The sequence below is a fragment of the Canis lupus genome, chromosome 2 (assembly GCF_003254725.2).
Source record: "Canis lupus dingo isolate Sandy chromosome 2, ASM325472v2, whole genome shotgun sequence".
NCBI lineage: Eukaryota > Metazoa > Chordata > Mammalia > Carnivora > Canidae > Canis > Canis lupus.
The window spans coordinates 45,863,751-45,882,432 of NC_064244.1; the positions used below are offsets into that span (position 1 = coordinate 45,863,751).

The 18,682-nt window shown below is 40.6% G+C and overlaps 1 protein-coding gene across 1 annotated transcript in view; it reads right to left on the bottom strand.

Annotated features, from left to right (window-relative positions):
* The window catches only part of PDE4D (phosphodiesterase 4D), a 1,438,885-nt gene that overhangs the window by 1,399,303 nt on the left and 20,900 nt on the right, over positions 1 to 18,682 (bottom strand). The gene's annotated exons all lie outside the window — the stretch shown is intronic.

The window sequence follows — 18,682 nt, forward strand, 5'->3', positions numbered from 1 at the left end:
TCCCTCTTTGTGAAATTGATTTCACCCCGCGATCCAGTGTTTTGCCCTTATCCCACCCTTTCGAATCCCTGGTACTCAAAACGTGATCCATGCACCAGCAGCATCAGCATCAGATGGGAGCCAGTTAGACATGCAGAACCTCAGGCCCTACCTTAGACCCCAGAATCAGAATAGGAATCTACGGGGTTTGTTGTTTTATTCATGAGATACAAAAAGAGAGAGAGAGGGGATCCCTGGGTGGCGCAGCGGTTTAGTGCCTGCCTTTGGCTCAGGGCACGATCCTGGAGACCCAGGATCGAATCCCACGTCGGGCTCCTGGTGCATGGAGCCTGCTTCTCCCTCTGCCTGTGTCTCTGCCTCTCTCTCTCTCTGTGACTATCATAAATAAATAAAAATTAAAAAAAAAAAAGAGAGAGAGAGAGAGGCAGAGGGAGAAGACGACTCCCTACAGGGAGCCTGATGGGGGACTCCATCCCAGGATCATGACCTGAGCCCAACACAGATGTTCAACCACTAAGCCACGCAGGTGTCCCAGGAATCTATGTTTTAACAAGATTCCCAGGCGACTCATATACACAGTAAGTGTGGAGAGCACCACTGGAAATCACGGTTCTGGCATCACTTCCCTTCACTGACCCAATCACCTGACACTCCTTTGTTACACACACCTACGACCTTTCTTTTATTACAATGTGTTTAGAAAACCTAATCATCTGTATTTCTTGCACTAAATTAGTGCCAGGCTCCATGGCTACACCACAACCAATCAATAAATAGCTACTGAATGAGTAAGTGGATGTGTACCATATTATACTTATGTCTCAGAGCATTTTTAGTGGCAGTTAGTACTTGCCCAATTTCCTACCAGAGGCCTCCATGCACTGAACTTATTTATGCCTGGGTCCACCTGGAATCAGCCCTCCCACTTTGGAGAAAGCCCTGCCAAAAGTGAGCCAGGAAACTAAGGAATGAATGGGATCTCTGAAAAACCCAAGAAATCTCATCATTTAGGGCACACAGTTTTCCAACATTGTATAAGCTTACAAATGGCACAAAAAGATCCTGTTACCTGAGCATCATTTTGGAAAATATAATTATTATTTCTGTGTGGGAAGGGACAACACTTCCCTGGCACTGGAACAGATCCTCAGTGCCACCATCCCCAGGCCAGAGAGGGTGTGTTGCAGCTGTAAGGTCCCAATGACAGAGGAAGGGCTGGCACAGGGGTGGGGGGGTGCTGAGAGGGGCTTCCCTGTTGCTCTGCTCACACTCAGCTCCAGCAGTGCAATTTTTCCTATCCATTGCCCTCACCAGGAATAGGTAAAATTTCCATTCTTGGCTGTAGGGGGCTGTTTTGATGAGCAAGGAATGAAAAGTGACAGCTTGAAACTAGTTCCCCTACGTAGATAATTAAACCTTTACTAAATATAGTAGGTTTAAAAAATGAATGTTCACAACACTGAAACAGAACATGCTAATTCTAAAAATACAGACTCTCTTGCTGTGAAAGTCCTCTCAGGAAAAGGGGACACTAAAGCACAACAATGATTTTACTCCTCCTGCCCACCACTCCCACCCAGTGATCCAGTTTGTTCCAGCACCAGGGTCACTACATGGCAGGGGAAGAAGCCAGAGCTGTTACCAGACACTCTGAAATTCTTGGGAAACTAATAGGAGAAAGTCAAGGGAGAGGAAGTTGTAAGGTAGAAGTGCTCTCTGTGGGATCCTGCCCAGCACCAAAGCAAGCCAACCAGCTCTCTCTTTTTTTAAATATTTTATTTATTTATTCATGAGAGACACAGGGAGAGAAGCAAAGAGATAGAGGGAGAAGCAGGCTCCTTGCAGGGAGCCCAATGTGGGACTTGATCCCTGGACCGGGATCACACCCTGAGCCGTTGCAGATGCTCAATCGCTGAGCCACCTAGGCTTGCCTCTTTTTTTTATAATCAATAAATGTAAAACTTGAGTTCGTATGGCAAGGAAATTTCATTAGCTTTGCATTGTAGTCCATGATGCATTTTGTCAGGAAGGACACTCAAATTTTAAAAAACTATTTAGTCAAACTCTCACTCTTTGCAGATGACATGATACTCTATATGGAAAACCCAAAAGACTCCACCCCAGGATTGCTAGAACTCATACAGAAATTCAGTAACATGGCAGGATATAAAAACCAATGCACAGAAATCAGTTGCATTCCTATATACTAAGACAGAAGAAAGAGAAATTACGGAGTCGATCCAATTTACAATTGCACTCAAAATGGTAAGATACCTAGGAATAAACCTAACAAAAAGGGCAAAGGATCTATATTCAGAAAACTATAGAACACTCATGAAAGAAGTTGAGAAAGACGCCAAGAGATAGAAAAATGTTCCATGCTCATGGGTTGGAAAAATAGATATTGTTAAAATGTCTATGGTACCCAGAGCAATCTATACATTCAATGCAGTCCCTATTAAAATACCATCAACTTATTTCACAGAGTTGGAATAAATAATTCTAAAGTAATTCTAAAATAATTCTAAAATAGAACCAGAAAACACCCTGAATAGCCAAAGGAATATTGAAAAAGAAAACTAAAACTGATGGCATCAGAATGCCTGACTTCAAGCTCTATTACAAAGCTGTGATCATCAAGATAGTGTGGTACTGGCACAGAAACAGACACACAGATCAATGGAACAGAAGAGAAAACCCAGGAATGGACCCTCAACTCTATGGTCAACCAACCTTCAACAAAGTAGACAAGAATATCCTGTGGGAAAAAAACAGTCTTTTCAACAAGTGGTATTGGGAAAACTGGACAGCCATATGCTGAAGAATGAAACTGGACCATTTTTTCACACCAAACAGGAAAACAGACTCAAAATGGGTGAAACACCTAAATGTGAGACAGAAATCCATCAAAATCCTAGAGAAGAACACAGGCAGTGACCTTTGTGACCACAGCTGTAGAGACTTCTTAGTAGACACAGTTCAAAGGCAAGGGAAACAAAGGCAAAAAGGAACTATTGGGACTTCATCAAGATAAAAAGCTTTTGCACAGCAAAGGAAACAGTCAACAGAATCAAAAGATAACCACCAGAATGGGAGAAGATATTTACAAATGTCTTATCAGATGAAGGGCTAGAATCATAAATCTATAAAGAACTTATCAAATTCAACACCCAAAGAACAAATAATCCAATCAAGAAATGGGCAGAAGATGGGATCCCTGGGTGGCGCATCGGTTTGGCGCCTGCCTTTGGCCCAGGGCGCGATCCTGGAGACCCAGGATCGAATCCCATGTCGGACTCCCGGTGCATGGAGTCTGCTTCTCCCTCTGCCTGTGTCTCTGCCTCTCTCTCTCTCTCTCTGTGACTATCATAAATAAATAAATAAATAAATAAATAAATAAATAAATAAATAAATAAAATTAAAAAAAAAAGAAATGGGCAGACATTTCTCCAATGAAAACATACAAATAGCCAACAGACACACGAAAAATGTTCAACATCACTTGGTGTCAGGGAAATACAAATCAAAACCACAGTGAGATCCCACCTCACAACGGTCAGAATAGTGAAAATGAACAAGTCTGGAAACAACAGATGTTGGTGAGGCTGTTGAGAAAGGGGAACCCTCATATACTGTTGGTGAGAATAGAAGCCAGTGCAGCCACTCCGAAAAACAGTATGGAGGTTCCTCAAAAAGTTGAAAATAGAGCTGCGCTATGACTCAACAATTTCACTATTCACAATTACCCCAAAAGCAAATGTAGTTATCTGAAGGGACACATGCACCCCAATGTTTATAGCAGCAATATCCACAATAGCCAAACTATGGGAAGATCCCAGATGTCCACTGAGTGATGAATGGATAAAGATGATAAAGATGAATCTATATATCTACATATATACATACATGTATACATATATATACACATACATATACATATACAGATCTGTGTGTTTTTGTACCATACATATAAGTAGTAGAATACTACTTAGCCATGAAAAATGAAATCTTGCCATTTGCAATGACATGGATGGAATTAGAGAATATTATGCTAAGTGAAATAAGTCCATCAGAAAAAAAATAATCATATGATCTCACTCATATGTGGAATTTAAGACACAAAACAGAGGATCATTGAGGAAGAGAGGGAAAAATAAAATAAGATAAAATCAGAGAGGGAAACAAACCAGAAGAGACTCTTAATGATAGGAAACAAACTGAGGGTCACTGGAGGGGAGGGAGGTGGGGGGGATGGGGTAACTGGGTGATGGACATTAAGGAGGGCATATGATGTAATGAACACTGGGTATTATATAAGACTAATGAATTGCTGACCTCTACCTCTGAAACCAATAATACATTATATTTAACTGAACTTGAATTTTTCAGAAAGAAACATATGCACATATATTAAAGCAAATCAAAATAATTGGAATTTTAGTACTCAGTTTGAAATTGTTAACACTGTCACTTGACCCTGTAGTATAGGCTATAATTTCTTTTAATAAGAAAATAAATAGTTGAGGTAGCTCAACCAATTATCAATACTTGGGGATTTCAGAGTTTGATTTTATGCATTTTATATTGATACAGGTAACTATTTCAGCCCATATATTTTTACAGATGTTGTCTTTGTCTTGAATAAGAGTAACTTTTATCAATAAACATGCTTTTAGAACAAAAGAAAAAAAGAGAAAAACTTTGAGGAAAGTCAACTTCCTAGGAAGGTACCATCTTGAATGATTAAATCACAAATGATCTTGACTCTCCACTACCTCCAAAGCAATTATACCCAGATCTCAAAAAAGGCTGTACCCTGGTCATAAAACGCTCCTTTGCCATTCACCTGGTATAATGACAAATGACCAACAAAGCTCCAAAGAGTTGTCTTCACTTGGTAAGTTCACTTCCAACCTGTCCTCTTTTGATCCCACTCCAACCAGAGAAAAAGTTTCTATCACGGGCATAATGTCCCCATGTGGTTTTGATGCAGTGGTCAGCCCTGAGTCATGCCAGGAGCATGTGACAGGGCTGGTCCCTCCCTTCTTGACAATCTTTGCCTTTCACTCATCTGGTTCTCAGCCCACCATTCCCTCCTCTGCCCCCGTGGGGACAAGTAAGCTGGGAGGGAAAGCTGCATTTTGCTTATGTGTAACCTCATGTGCAGTGACCATGCATTCTGGTTTTGAAAGGCTTGAATTTTCTTCCCAGCAAGACTGTGTATGTGAACATGATGGAACAATAGCCTTCATCCTCCCAAGATGTTACCTGTATTTTTAATCCTTTATGTATGCTTTCTCACAATTTCCCACAAAAAAATAGTGATTAGTCCTGAGATGGTGTTGCTAAAAGGTAAAACATGTTCACTAAATTTTCTTGGTTTTTTCCCCACAGAAGAAAGAATATGGTTCAATTTATAGTTTTTGAGAATGCCAGAAAATCATGACATGAAAGAATTCTCATTCATGCCTCTAAGGCTCTTTAGTTGGTTTAGTTATTATAGTAAGTCCCTCTCCTGGTTTACCGGGGACATCCTCCTCGCCCCAGCACCCCACATCCACACACACACTTGAGAGCAGACAAGCTTTGTCTTCTGTTTAAGCAGCCACACAACAAAGAAAAGATCCTATAGCTTAGAATCTTTCAGATTCCTCTTTTTGGGCTCTTAATTGATTCTTAGTGGATATGCAAACCTCTGGAATGGAGACAAATAAGCAGAAATTATAACTCAAGGTAGGACAAGGGATGCCTGCTACCATATTAATATGTGACTGCTTTTGAGTTTTACAGCTGTTAGGACTTGAAGAAGTGCCTAATCAGGTGTTTGCATTCCTAGATGAAGGAAAGAAGGCCAAAAAAGCTAAGTCATTTGCCTAAGTTCTAACTGTGGTCAGTGCTGTACCCGGACCAGAGCAGTTTCTCCCTCCAGCAAGGCAAGGATTTTCCTGCCTCCATGCTCCGCTACAAGCTCTTAGCCTAGGCCTTACCGAGGGTTATCACTGCTGGAGAACGCACTGCACAGAGCCCTGCACCCTTCTACCCTGGTCTCCTGGTGTTGGGACGACATTCCTACAGAATCCTTTAAAACCATAGTCTCTGATTCACATCTGGTCCATTAGGTCTGATTATCTTCAGTTCTGCCTGGACTTCTACCAAAAGGAATCCATTCACTACCAAAATCCCCCCCCCCCAAAAAAAAAGGCTCCTTGACATTTTTAGAAGTTTGTAATTTAAATCTAAATGCGGGGTGAGGGGGAAGGTTTGATGTAGTGGCTCAAAGAGTAGCAGGGGAGATTGGCTTCATTGTTTTCCACTTGAAGATAATCAGAGGATTATTTCCTACCATCTTCCTTGGAAAGTCTGATATTCATTTGTTTCTCTGGCACAGGGCTCATTAATGCTTTCATTTCAATCAACATCAGTTAACTGTGGGTTCCAACTACAGACTTCAATTTCTTTAAGAGAGCCCTCAAGATTTCTGATTTCACTTTCTTCCTTTGGTAATTTTATTTTCTTTCCAAGTTGCAATCTCCTGGTTTCCTCCTAAGGAACAGGTTAACAAATTCCATGAGCTTCAGTGTACCAGCCTTATCTGTACCTAAGTCTCCAGATATTCAGAATAAATTATCTTGCCGATTCCTTGTCACTTGAAATGTCTTCTCACATTAAATGCTTTATAATGGGGAACTGCCACTGCATATAAACGGAAATAGGATTTCTATCCATTGCCTTCCAATTCCCTGGGCCTAAATACATCCCTTTATCCCCCAGGAAACATGACTGAAGGTTAATTATTTTGCACTGCTTTTCTGGGGTGGGCATCCCAGCCCCAGCCATACCCTTTATACTGACTTTTATTGATATCATTAATACTTTATAATTTCTAAGTGCTATGGATTGTTCCTGCTTCCTCAGAGGAAGCTAGCACATCCTTTCCCTCATATTCACAGTACCTAGCAGGTAGTACCTACCTAACAGAGTAGTTAGTGAGCAAACATTTGTTGGCTTTTCCCAACTCTTGACAGAACTTAACTTTCTGTTCTGAGAGGGAAGCTGAAACAGCTTTGCCTTGGCTATATGTATCAAGTAGAAGGGAGAAGGCAGGAATTACTACTTAGTGGTTTGGGGTGGGTTTTTAAAGATTTATTTATTTATTTGAGGGGGGTAGGTATAGAGGGAGAAGATGAGAGAACCCCCCCAGCAGACTCTCCACTGAACATGGAGCCCAACATGGGGCACAATCTCATGACCACAACCTGAGCCAAAATCAAGAGTGGGACACTCAACTGACCAAGCCACCCAGGCACCCCTTTACTACTCACGGTTTTGAAACAAATGCATTGGCTATGGATTTGTCCCACAGCTCTCCAGTCTGTGAGGTGCTATGCTCCTTTAGTTTCCCAATCTAATTCTCACTAGCCCTGGCCCACTAGAGTTGACAGGAAATCCAATCTTGGTCATCTTCAGGCCACCATATGCTCCATCCACTGATAGAGGAACACTTGGAGCTTCTGTAATCCATTTGGAGAAGGGTCTCTGCTCTGATCCTCCATCTGTCTTGACCATAGAACCTCAAAGTGTAATGTCCAGCCCAATGGCTCACACCATGGTGGGTGTCCCCGTTATTCACAGGATCCACCCCACCACTGGCATCTCCCTGCCTCTGAGAGTCATAGGGTCTCTTCAGCAGGCACCACCCTCGGGATGCTCAGCACTGCTATATCCTCTGTGGTGAAACCTCAACCTTTCAACTTTCCTGTCTTCCCTTGCCGTCAGTCCAGGGCAACAGCTCCAGGAGCACAGGTCTATGCAACAAGAGTCAACTAGTTCTCTCCTGGACAAAGGGGAACTCAGACTTCCACATAAAATCCTCTACCAACCTCCACTGGCAGAAATGGAGAATAAGGATAGAGAAAGAAACCAGAAAATCTATTTTCTCCATCATTTCATGCCACCATGAATAACTTATTTGTACTGTTTGTCACATCCATACCTAAAGATTTGATAAATTCCACCAAGAAATCATTCCAAAAGAAAAGGCAGGAAGGTTTTTATTTCCTTTTTGAAGAACTGGGGACAAATAATGAGGGAGATGTGGGGCCAGGAAAACTCTATTTCAGAGGTATGAAGAGCTGCTCTGCCTCTCCCATTCTGTAACCCTCAAAATAAAAATCCACCATCTTTCTTTTCATGGAAAAAGGCTGTACTCACAATAAGCTCACTTCACTTTGCCCTGTTTTCATTTGTTACATCCTTGACCTGCCCTCCAACTCCACATGCAGTAATAAAACCAGACCAATTGGGAAAAGTTAAAACAATTTTGAAGATTCTGAAACTTGCTGTATGACATTTCAGTTTTTCCAAATAAATTACTTTGAGAAGGTAGATTGGAGAGGAAATCGTGGTCATTTCAAGAAGTCTTTCACCCTTGAGTGGAAATTATTTAATCTGACAGTTGTTCAGATGTCATCTCTAAAATGACCATAATCTACCAGCTTATAGGACTCAGGAATTTTTTTTTAAGTATGACTTACAGAAAGGACATTCTTAACCTCTAAAATTTAATGGGTGTTTTATATTGTGTTTACTTTTTCCATGGGAGCCGAGAACAAAATCTAGCATGTCTGACACTTTTAAGAGATGTACTTGTTCTGTATTCTGAATCCAATTCCAATGTTGAAAGTTCAAGAGAAAGTGCTTAAAAGGAAATAGTTTCAATGTATATTTATGCCACAATGACATTTGTAACATGTAATATAATACATAATATATAATTCATAATTGCTAGAATTTAATTACTTTGTGAACTTTCAAATAGGATCTATCAATATTTATGAAAAGATGGAAAAAGAGCTATATTATATACTTTTCTTTCTTTTTCATTATACTCCTCCTTTACAAGCAGATTGTCAGTTTTTTTATGTTAGAGAGGGGGTAAACTGAGGCAGAAAGCAGACAAGGTCTATGAAATTTTCCATTGATTTCTGAGGGGGTGTGTGAGAACTATACATGTAAGGCCAAGAAAATGAAATGAGGTCTTTACAAAGTGTCAGAGACAAATTAAAAAGGAAATGAATTTCCCACCCCAGCCTAACGTCACTCAAGAAGGAAAAAAAAAAAAAAAAAAAAAAGGCGTCCCTAGACCAAAGGAGAACAGAGCCTAGGGACAAGAGTGTCCTATCCTAAGAAAAGGATCCCCTGGAAAGACAGTGGCTGTAGCCACCCTCTTGTGCAGGGATCCAGACCCTTAGTACTTCAGGGAAGCAGGAAACTGTACGGACATAGCCCCCACCCCCAAAGCACGTCATGACCACAGTAAGACAAGCCACCAGAAGTAAACACACCATCCAGACAGGAACCCGGAGTGATTTGGCACCAACCCATGAGGTCCAGGACCCAGGATCCAGGACTAGGACCACATGGGGAGACAGTCATTCCCAAACAACTGCTTAGACCACAGGAGTCATCTTCAACATTACCATCACTCTCTAGAACCTGGGCTCCAAATATGGGATGAGAGAAAAGGTGGACCCAGACCTGACTGCCATTTTTCCATGACACAAACCGGAATGGGGACTCAGGAGAAATTATGATGGATTACAGGGAGAACATCAGTACGTGTGGACTGAGACTTATACCCACTCTTAAGGAAATATTTAATCTTCATAATATGTTTTTCAACTAGGCAGAGAGACATTTATAGTCTTTATTTCATTGACCCTATCTACTTTTATTGCATTATGAAACCAGCGCATTGTGAGGAAACTGGCAATCTACAAATGTTGCATACTGGCAGTGCTCACCACTTGAAGGTCAGGAGGAAAAGTTTATGATTTTGTAGATAAACACACAAAGATATAAACAGCAAAACAGAGCAGGTGAGTGATAGGACTTAATGTAGTTCTATTTTATTTTTCATGGATCCTGTGGCCCTCGGAAAATATGCCAACCACTATTTCATAACATGAGACATCCTCATGGCCCAAATAAGTATTATTTAACTAACTATATGGCATCAAAGAGTCCAGAGACATTTGCTTTCTCTTGCTTGTTGTAGCCACAGGGGAGAAGCTGCTAAAAATCAAGCATAAAATTTAAGTGTAGGTTGTTGGGTTTTCAACATGAGTTGAATTCAATCTTGCCCAGTCTCTCATGTGAAAGTGAAGGCACTGATTTGGAAAAAATAAAGCCCTAAAATATGGAAAGATGACATCTGGTTTATACTGAAATGGAACGGACAATCCTGAAAGGCCAAGTCACCCTGAGTCTTTCCTATCCATGGAAGTACCTTGCCCTCTTTTGTCTGAGGACATCAGCTTCTCTTTGCTTGAAAAGCCTATGATAACATCACCTGGGGAAGATGACTTGGTAGGAGATGCTCATCCTCCTGAAGACGCACCAAAACCCCAACTACTTCTTGTAGACTCTTTACTCACATCTAGGGCTAATTCTCAGCATGCTCCAGGGAGTCAGGTACACATGGTAATACAGAAGGAAAGAGCTCACACTCCAAAAGAACTACAGGATTTTACTAAATTATTGGTATAAACCTGGGAAACATATGTGGGAGTAGGTTCTAAGGATGTTAGAATAAGGAGGATGAAACACTAGTCCGGGCCACATTTGTTGGTATGGATGTATTTCCTAGAGATTCTGAACTTAATGTGTTAACCAAGCAGCTAGAAGTGGCCCTAACGATTTATGTGGCCGATTGGCTGAAACTTGGTCCCAACGGCGGTCTTCATTTAATGAGGTTGAAATGTCAGGGAATATAAAAGCTTGGGGAGATAGGAATGCTAAAGAAGATTCATTATTTATGACCTGCAAAGTTCCAATTATATTCTCCAAGGCTCAGAATACACTCCCCTCATTAAGCATTGATAAATATGTAATTGGGGGGAGCACCTGTATCCTTGAAAAGGATCACTCACTTTGCAGGCCAAGTAAGATCATGCAGCAAGTTTCATTGATAGGAGATTCCTGATTTCACTGGGATGATATGATTCCAGAAGCCATAAGACAGCAGTTTACCACCAAAGACAACAGGGACACATTCACCATAAAGGGCAATCCTGGAATAGGATTTAATAAGAGAAAACTCCATCTGGTGGCCAAATGCCTTGAGTTTAATAAAAAAAAAAAAAAAACAGTGGGGGTGGGAATTAGTGGGGAGGTATAGGGATAGTGATAGACTTCTTGGAATGGGCCTAGCATGAAGAAATTTGTGTTGCATGTCCATTCCCACCCAAGAGTATCCACTACAGAAATTCTTTAAAATTATGCTGGTTGATTCCCTACTCTTTCCCTCAACGATTTCAGGGTTACTCAAACATCCCATGAGCTTAGTGGCTAGAGCATCGAGGATAAAGACTCCAAAGACTCAACAAGACAGAGGTCTCCTTGCTAAGGTTGACCTGGCCCCCACTACTGCCAATTTTCTAATCAGCCAACAGCAGAGATGAACCCTGAGCCCCTGATGTGGGTACCATTTACCAGGGGGAACCAGCCAGCCACCTGGTAGCAGTTTACCTTGGACCTCTTCCACTGTGGAGAGGATGGAGATTTGTCTTCACTATACTAAACATATACTGTGGATACAGACTGGTCTTCTTGCCCCAACACCTCTGTTAGAGCCACCATCTATGAACCCCAAAAATGCCTCATCCACCATTATGGTATTCCACACGACATTGCTTCTGATCTTACAGCAAAAAAAGTCCAGCAAGGGACTTAAACCCAGCTAATTGTACAGGATTTCCATTACCTATACCATCGCCCAGAAGCAACTGAGCTGAGTGAAATGCTGAACAGCTGACAACTCAGATCTAGCCCCAGTTGAGAGACAGTACTCGGAGGGAATGAAGTCTATGCCTTCACTCGGAGACTTGAAACGCTGCCATCTCCCCCACAACCAGAATACACAGATCTGGGAACCAAAGGGCAGAATCGAAGGGCGGCTCTTCTCACTAAATACATAACAATCCCTACACAGAATTTTTGCTCCCCTTCCCAGCGACTTTGAGCGCTGCTGATTTGGAAGTCTCAGCTCTCAGGAGGCAGTGCTTCCACCAAGGGACATAGGAATGGTTCCATTGAACTGTTAGGTGAGAAGGCCACTTTGGACTCCTTGTGCCACTCAATCAAGAGAGAGGGGGAGTAATCCTACTGGCTGGAATGATTCTGCTTACCAAGGGGAAATCAGGGTGCTACTTAGTGTGCTACTAAGCAATGGAAGCAAGGAAGACTACATCTGGGATGTGAAGGATCCTCTGGAAGCAGCAACAGTAAAGATTAATGGAAAACTGTAGGACTCGAATTTTTAAAAGGCAATATTATTGAGAACTCAGATCCTTAGAAATGAAAGCTTGGGTCACTCCAGCGGGTAGACAACCCTGATCTTCTAAGGGCCATGAGAACATGGCGCAGGCCGTAAAAGGAGGCAGCCGGGGGTATGACTGACAGCCTCTCAATCAGTTACAGAAATGAAAACTGTATAATTTCTATTTTCTCTTTGTACACTGTGTGCATGAGTGTGTTTATATATCGTAACCATTTTCTTTTTGCTTCCCTTCCCTGATTTAGCCTTTAGGTAAGAGAATACCCAATGGGACTGTGACTGAATTTGGAAAATAAGTAATACAGCCAGCTAAGGACACAAACGACTGTTGAAATTGTGTGTCTCCTCACTCAGGGGAAGGGGTGAGAACTTCTACATGTCTCTGAAAAACAGAGGTGGTTTTGTGATGTACAGAAGTTCCGATATGTATAAAAGGATGTAAATGTGAGCGAAATAGCTGAAGGAGCTGGCTGCCAACTATTGATTCACTGCCTCTCAACTGCAAGGACAAATCTCAACTTTGCCCTACTTTGGTCTCTGGAAACACCTCTCCCTGGCCAGCTGGTGCCATGTTATGTTTTGTTGGTAGAACGCAGGACAGAAATAGCAAATCTAGCAGAGGGAACACTACTTCATTCTTTCTGGGTCTTCTGTCACCAATTGTGTGTGGGAGACCCAAGGGGGACCCACCCCCTAGTGAGTTTCACCGACTCCCAATGAGGGCCACCAATGGAGTTTCACTGTCATCCCAGTGGACGTCTTGCTTGCCAACAGGATGTAGGAGACCCAGGAGAACCCACCTTCCAGCAGGTTTTGCCAAATGATAGTAGGCGCTTCCCTGCTCACGGGCCTGGACCAGGGGCACCCCAGAAGACAGCTCACTGCTGGCCTCTGACACTTCAAGGAACTTCACTATCCAGTGGGCTACAAACAGCTTGGCCCTCTGGACCTCAGCCTTGGGGTGAGGGCGAGGGACCATTTCCAAATTTATTCCTTCTTCGAATATCATCTCTCAGCTCTAGAGGGAGAAGCTACATTTGCTATATCATGTGGCAGTTAACTACTTCCTACATTTGCTATTTCTATGTTCTTTACCCTTTCTATACTTATGTTTTTCTAATTAATAATTCCTTATATCAATTTTTTTCTGTTCAAATTACTGATGTGATTTGGTCCCTTCTCTGGACACTAATCCCCTTCAGGAAAGAATCCTCTTTTTAAGAAGTTCTAATTTTTTCCACAAATGAATCAGTATCATCGAAACATGATAACATTTCAAACAGGATGTTTCACCTGGAGGTGCTCAATATTTAACAATTTTTGACAGTTTGGATTGTAAAATTTGCCTTTTATAAGATACTAGTGAAATCGTAAAATAGTGCAGTCACTTCAGAAACCTGTGTGACAGTTCCTCAAAATGTTAAACATCCAGTTACCATATAATCCAAGAATCCTACTTCTAGGTAACATACCCAAGAGAAATCAAAGCATTCACCACACAACTTGCTCGTGAATGTTCATCGCTGCATTATTCATAATAGCCAAAAAGTGGAAACCATCCAAATATCCATCAATTGATGAATAAGATATGCTATATGCATACAATGGACTATTATTTAGCCATAAAAGGGAATGACATATTTATACGTGCTTTAACAGGGATGCATCTTGAAAGTTTTATGCTAACTGAAAGAAATCAGAGTCAGTCATCAGAAACCACATATCATACAATTCCATTCGTATGAAATGGCTGGGACAGACAGATCTATACAGATAGAAAATTCATCAGTGGTTGCCTAGGGCTGGGGGAAGAGTAGCAAGCAGGAATGGAGAATGAGTGCTAATGGATGTGGGATTTCTTTTGAAGGTAATGGAAAAGTCCTAAAATTAGACTGTGGTAATCTTTGCGCAATTCTGAAAAATATGCTAAACACTGTGAACTGTACATTTTAAATAGATTAATATGGACGTATGTGAGTTATGTCTTAATAAAGCAGTCTTGAAAATTTGCCTTTTAAAAGTGGCTTTAGTTCTTCTGCCAGTAGGGCTCATGAAACGCATCCGAGGTAAACTAAGATAAAAACCCCAAATTAAACCCAGTAAATCACAAAATCTTTTCTAAGTTTTCCTATTTCATCGTTTCATTTTATTTGCTTTTAAGAACACTTGTTTTGAAAAACACAGGAGACGAGAGTGGATGACTTTTCTCAGATGTTTTCTAACAGGCTATTTCATCTGATTGCCTAAAGGGCTATGCTTTTGTGAGGGGTGATTTAATAATTTTAAATCAATGTTAAAGATCAGCTCATAAGAGATAATAAGCAGGAAAGTGTGATGGAAAATGCCCAGGGCATCCTTCTGTTTCCAGCTCTATAAAGAGTAACTAGAGCTTTGGAAGTCACCCTCACCACCCTGGACCTCTCTGCTCATTGGTAAAATGAGGGTGTTGAGAGAGATGGTCTCTGTGTCCCTAACATTCATTCTGAGAGTCTAAGATTCTCTTCCTTGGATGCTAATATTCTTTGATCAATGACAGGAGGCAAAAGTCAACATGGGTGAGATGTAAGCAAATTTTGCAATTTTGCAAATGGAAGTAAACTTATGTTGAATGACGAAGTGTGATGGCCTAGATAAGCATCAAATACGCCTCTGGCCGTACTGCCTCCAGGATCACCAAGGCTGCTCTTTATGGCATCGGACAAACAGCAATGAGAGGACAGATGGGCATAAAAAAAATAAATGGACTCTTCAGAATGAAGACCTTTCAATGAGGTTACAAAATTTATCACATTTACTTGCTGTATCTGTTGCCATTTTCCCTAAGTAGCTAATTTCTTCTTAAAAAAAAAAAAAAAAGTTCCTGTAGTTATTCCTGGTTTAAAAAAAAATAAGCAATTTTGAAATAATTAAATCCTTTATATAGTTCTCTCACTCATTTATTCTTTTGCTCCCTGAGGATCTTGCAAAGCAATGCACCTCAGGAAAAGTACAGGAAAATGCAATTTCTTTCTCTTTCTCCTATTTCTTTTTTCTGTGCAATAAAAGAGTCCCCATAAGAGCTTTCCATCTTAACTCCAAATGTACAAGCTAAATCTAATTCTAATTGCTACTTATATTAGCTAATCTCGCATTTAAATCATGTTGATGACATTTTATCAAGGCTTTGAAAATTGCTTAAGCAATTTCTGTTTACTTCAATGAATTGTAAGCTAGCTGTTGCTCAAGGACTTTTAAATTTTAATTTTATTCCCTCCAATTTCACCTCATTTATTTTCCTAGGTATGCACAACGGTCAGATGCTCACTGAATGAAAATCTTCTCTCCACAAGATAAAAAGGAAAGGAGACTACCTTTATTGGATATAAAACATAAAAATGAATGAAATTATAAAATATAGGGGCACCTGGGTGGCTCAGCCTAGTAAGCATCCAATTCTTAATTTCGGCTCAGGTCATGATCTCAGGATCGTGAGATGGAGCCCCGCATCAGGCTCTGTGCTCAATGCAAAGTCTGCGTGTCCCTCTCCCTTTGCCCCTCCCCTGCTCATGTGCATGCTCTAAATCTTAAATTACAAAATATAAATAAGCACATAATATTCAGTATTAACATGCTTTTATATGTAGAACATACGTAGAATTTGTATGTACAATGTTAAAGTATAGAGAGAATACAAGTATAAATAGAATATTTGGTACAGAAATAGATTATTAATTCTGTGAGAAACAGATATACCATTAAATACAAAGTAAATGCTTATTTTAAATAAATTAGAAGTACAAGCTTGTAAGAGGTGATAAAGAGCACAAGTGTGATCAAATTTGGGGAAAAAAAGTCTTATTAGCTTAGCTGCCTGATACATTTCTAGAGTAGTTTTATTCCTGTAGTTTTAGCTGAATACTCGCTGGGTACCTTGTCATATGACAACAGCTTTGTTTTTTAATAAAATATTTAATTAAGATCCATCTCTTTTTGCCCACTGTATGTTCTGTTTGGTTCTCTGTCAGTACTATAGAACCATGATTCTGAAGAAAAGTCATTAAACACTATTGAATGCAGTATTTCTTATCCTAACAAGTCCTAACCAAAAAGGGCAGTATTTATCAAAATCAGTGACCTGGTCATAATGCAGCCACTGTTGACCTTCATGCCTTTCTGTTGACTGTACAAAGTGAGTTTTTCTACACTGTCATACTCATTTTCCTTCTGCTTTTTCACTTCCTGCTTGAGAAGGTCCTGGCTCTCATAAACTTCTCTACGTCTTTGTCTTCATTTTTATTAACTGTAATTCTTGGTTATCTTCTTTGCCCTATCTTCATCATTTTGAGCATTAGAGTTTTTAGTTTATATTGTGACATATTTGAAGCTTCTACTACCTTCTTTCATCTAGCTTCTGGTTTGGGGCCTCCTCTAGGGATACTTCTTTCACATCATTATTGAAGTAAATTCTTTAATAAATTAAATACTACAGTATGTATCTTATACAACTTATACAACATAAGTCATCTGAAATTGAAATGTAACAAGAACAGAGTTAGCAAACTCCTTAGTTAGTTAAGAGCCAAATTGTTAATACTTTGTAGTATTCAGGGCATTACAGGCCATTTGAGTTGCTCTTGGATTAACAGTTGGCAAACTATAGCCTGGGGACCAAATCCAGGTTATTGGTTTATTTGTAAGTTTTACTGGAACACAATCATGCCCATGTATTTATATATGGTCTGTGGCTATTTCAGTGCTCTTTTAGCAAATAAAACAGTAACCTGGATTTGGTCCCCAGCCATAGTTTGCCAACCGTTATGCAAGAGCAATTCAAATCCATTTTTATAGTGCTGCTGTACTCTCCTACACAATTACTCCTACTACTAAATCTGCTCTAACAATTCTTAGGTCACATGTTCATAAATATTAGGAGTTTGGTCCCTTGAACACTTCTTTCTTCTGTTTTACTGCATTGCTGGCAATTGGATACGCTATTTTCTCTGGAACCACTGGATTTTGGCAGCAGAGGGTACATGCGAAACCCTAAAATAATCCAATACACTAGGAAGCTTAAAATATGTGAGTTTGCAGGCACACTATTTGTAGTATGGCAACCGGCTTGGGTCTTACACAGAAACTCTGACAAACTCCATTTTGCACACTTCCTATTGAAGGAGGAAAAAAGTGGTGCACTGGGAACTGATAGGAGATGAATAATTGCTGAGGGGAGACAATTCCCACTTTGACTAGAAATTAATGACAACAATTTTACCAGTCTGGAAATTGGAACAGTTCTCCAAGACTGACTTCGGGTTCTCCACATTTTAAGCCTTGCTGCTGGGCATACGTGCTTCTGGAGCTGTACTACACACGATACGTTTTCATCATAATAACACTCTAACTCTCTCCTTTCCTATTAGTCTGCTGGGTGAACTGACACAGCAGGCATCAGAGATATTCCTGGAAGCCATCCCAACACCAGGGTAACTAGCCATAACTTAGCTCACCAGAATACTAGTTTCACCTGCTGCTGTAACAAGTTACCACACAGAAACTTAAAACAACACGTATTTATTCTCTTACGGTGCTGGAGATCAGAGATGTGAAGTCGGTTTCTCTGGGCCAAAATCAAGGTATCAGCCGGGCCAAGCTCCCTCCAGAGGCTGGAGGGGAGAATCCACTTCTTTGCCTTCCCAGCATTCCGTGCTTTGACAGACCTTTCCTCTGTCTTCAGAGCCAGCAGTGTAGCATCTTGCTTTAGGGGTCACTTTGCCTTCCTCTATGTGTCAAATCCCCCTCTGCCTCCTGCTTATAAAATCACCTATGATTGCACTTAAGGCCTGGGTAGATAATCCAGGATGATCTTCCCATCTCAAAATGCCTAATTTAATCCTATCTGCAGTCTCCTTTGCCATATACAGTAACATTCATAGGTTCCAAGGATCAGATCACTGGGGGATATTATACAGCCTATCCCATATCAAAGCTTTGTGTGTGTGTCTGTGTGTGTGTATAACAGGTTTCACAAATAACCCAATTTATATGTATGCCTAATTCAGCTCCCATTAGCTTGAAAAACGCAAATGGTGACGTTACTACCATAACCTGAAGGAAAATATGACCTAGAAGTCAGAGTAGAAAGGAACTCAAAACAGGACCATGTAAATGTGAGGGAAACCCTCTGACCAAAGCTTCCGTAGTTTTGAGTAAATCCTTTTCTAAACCGTTATTTACCTCTTCGAAGATTTTTTATTTATTTATTTTTTTGACCTGTTTGTTCTCTTGGTAGTAAATGAGAGAGACTGCATTTGTCATCAAAGACATCTCTATGGACATTTTCCAGTACTATCTTATTTTTGATTGCTT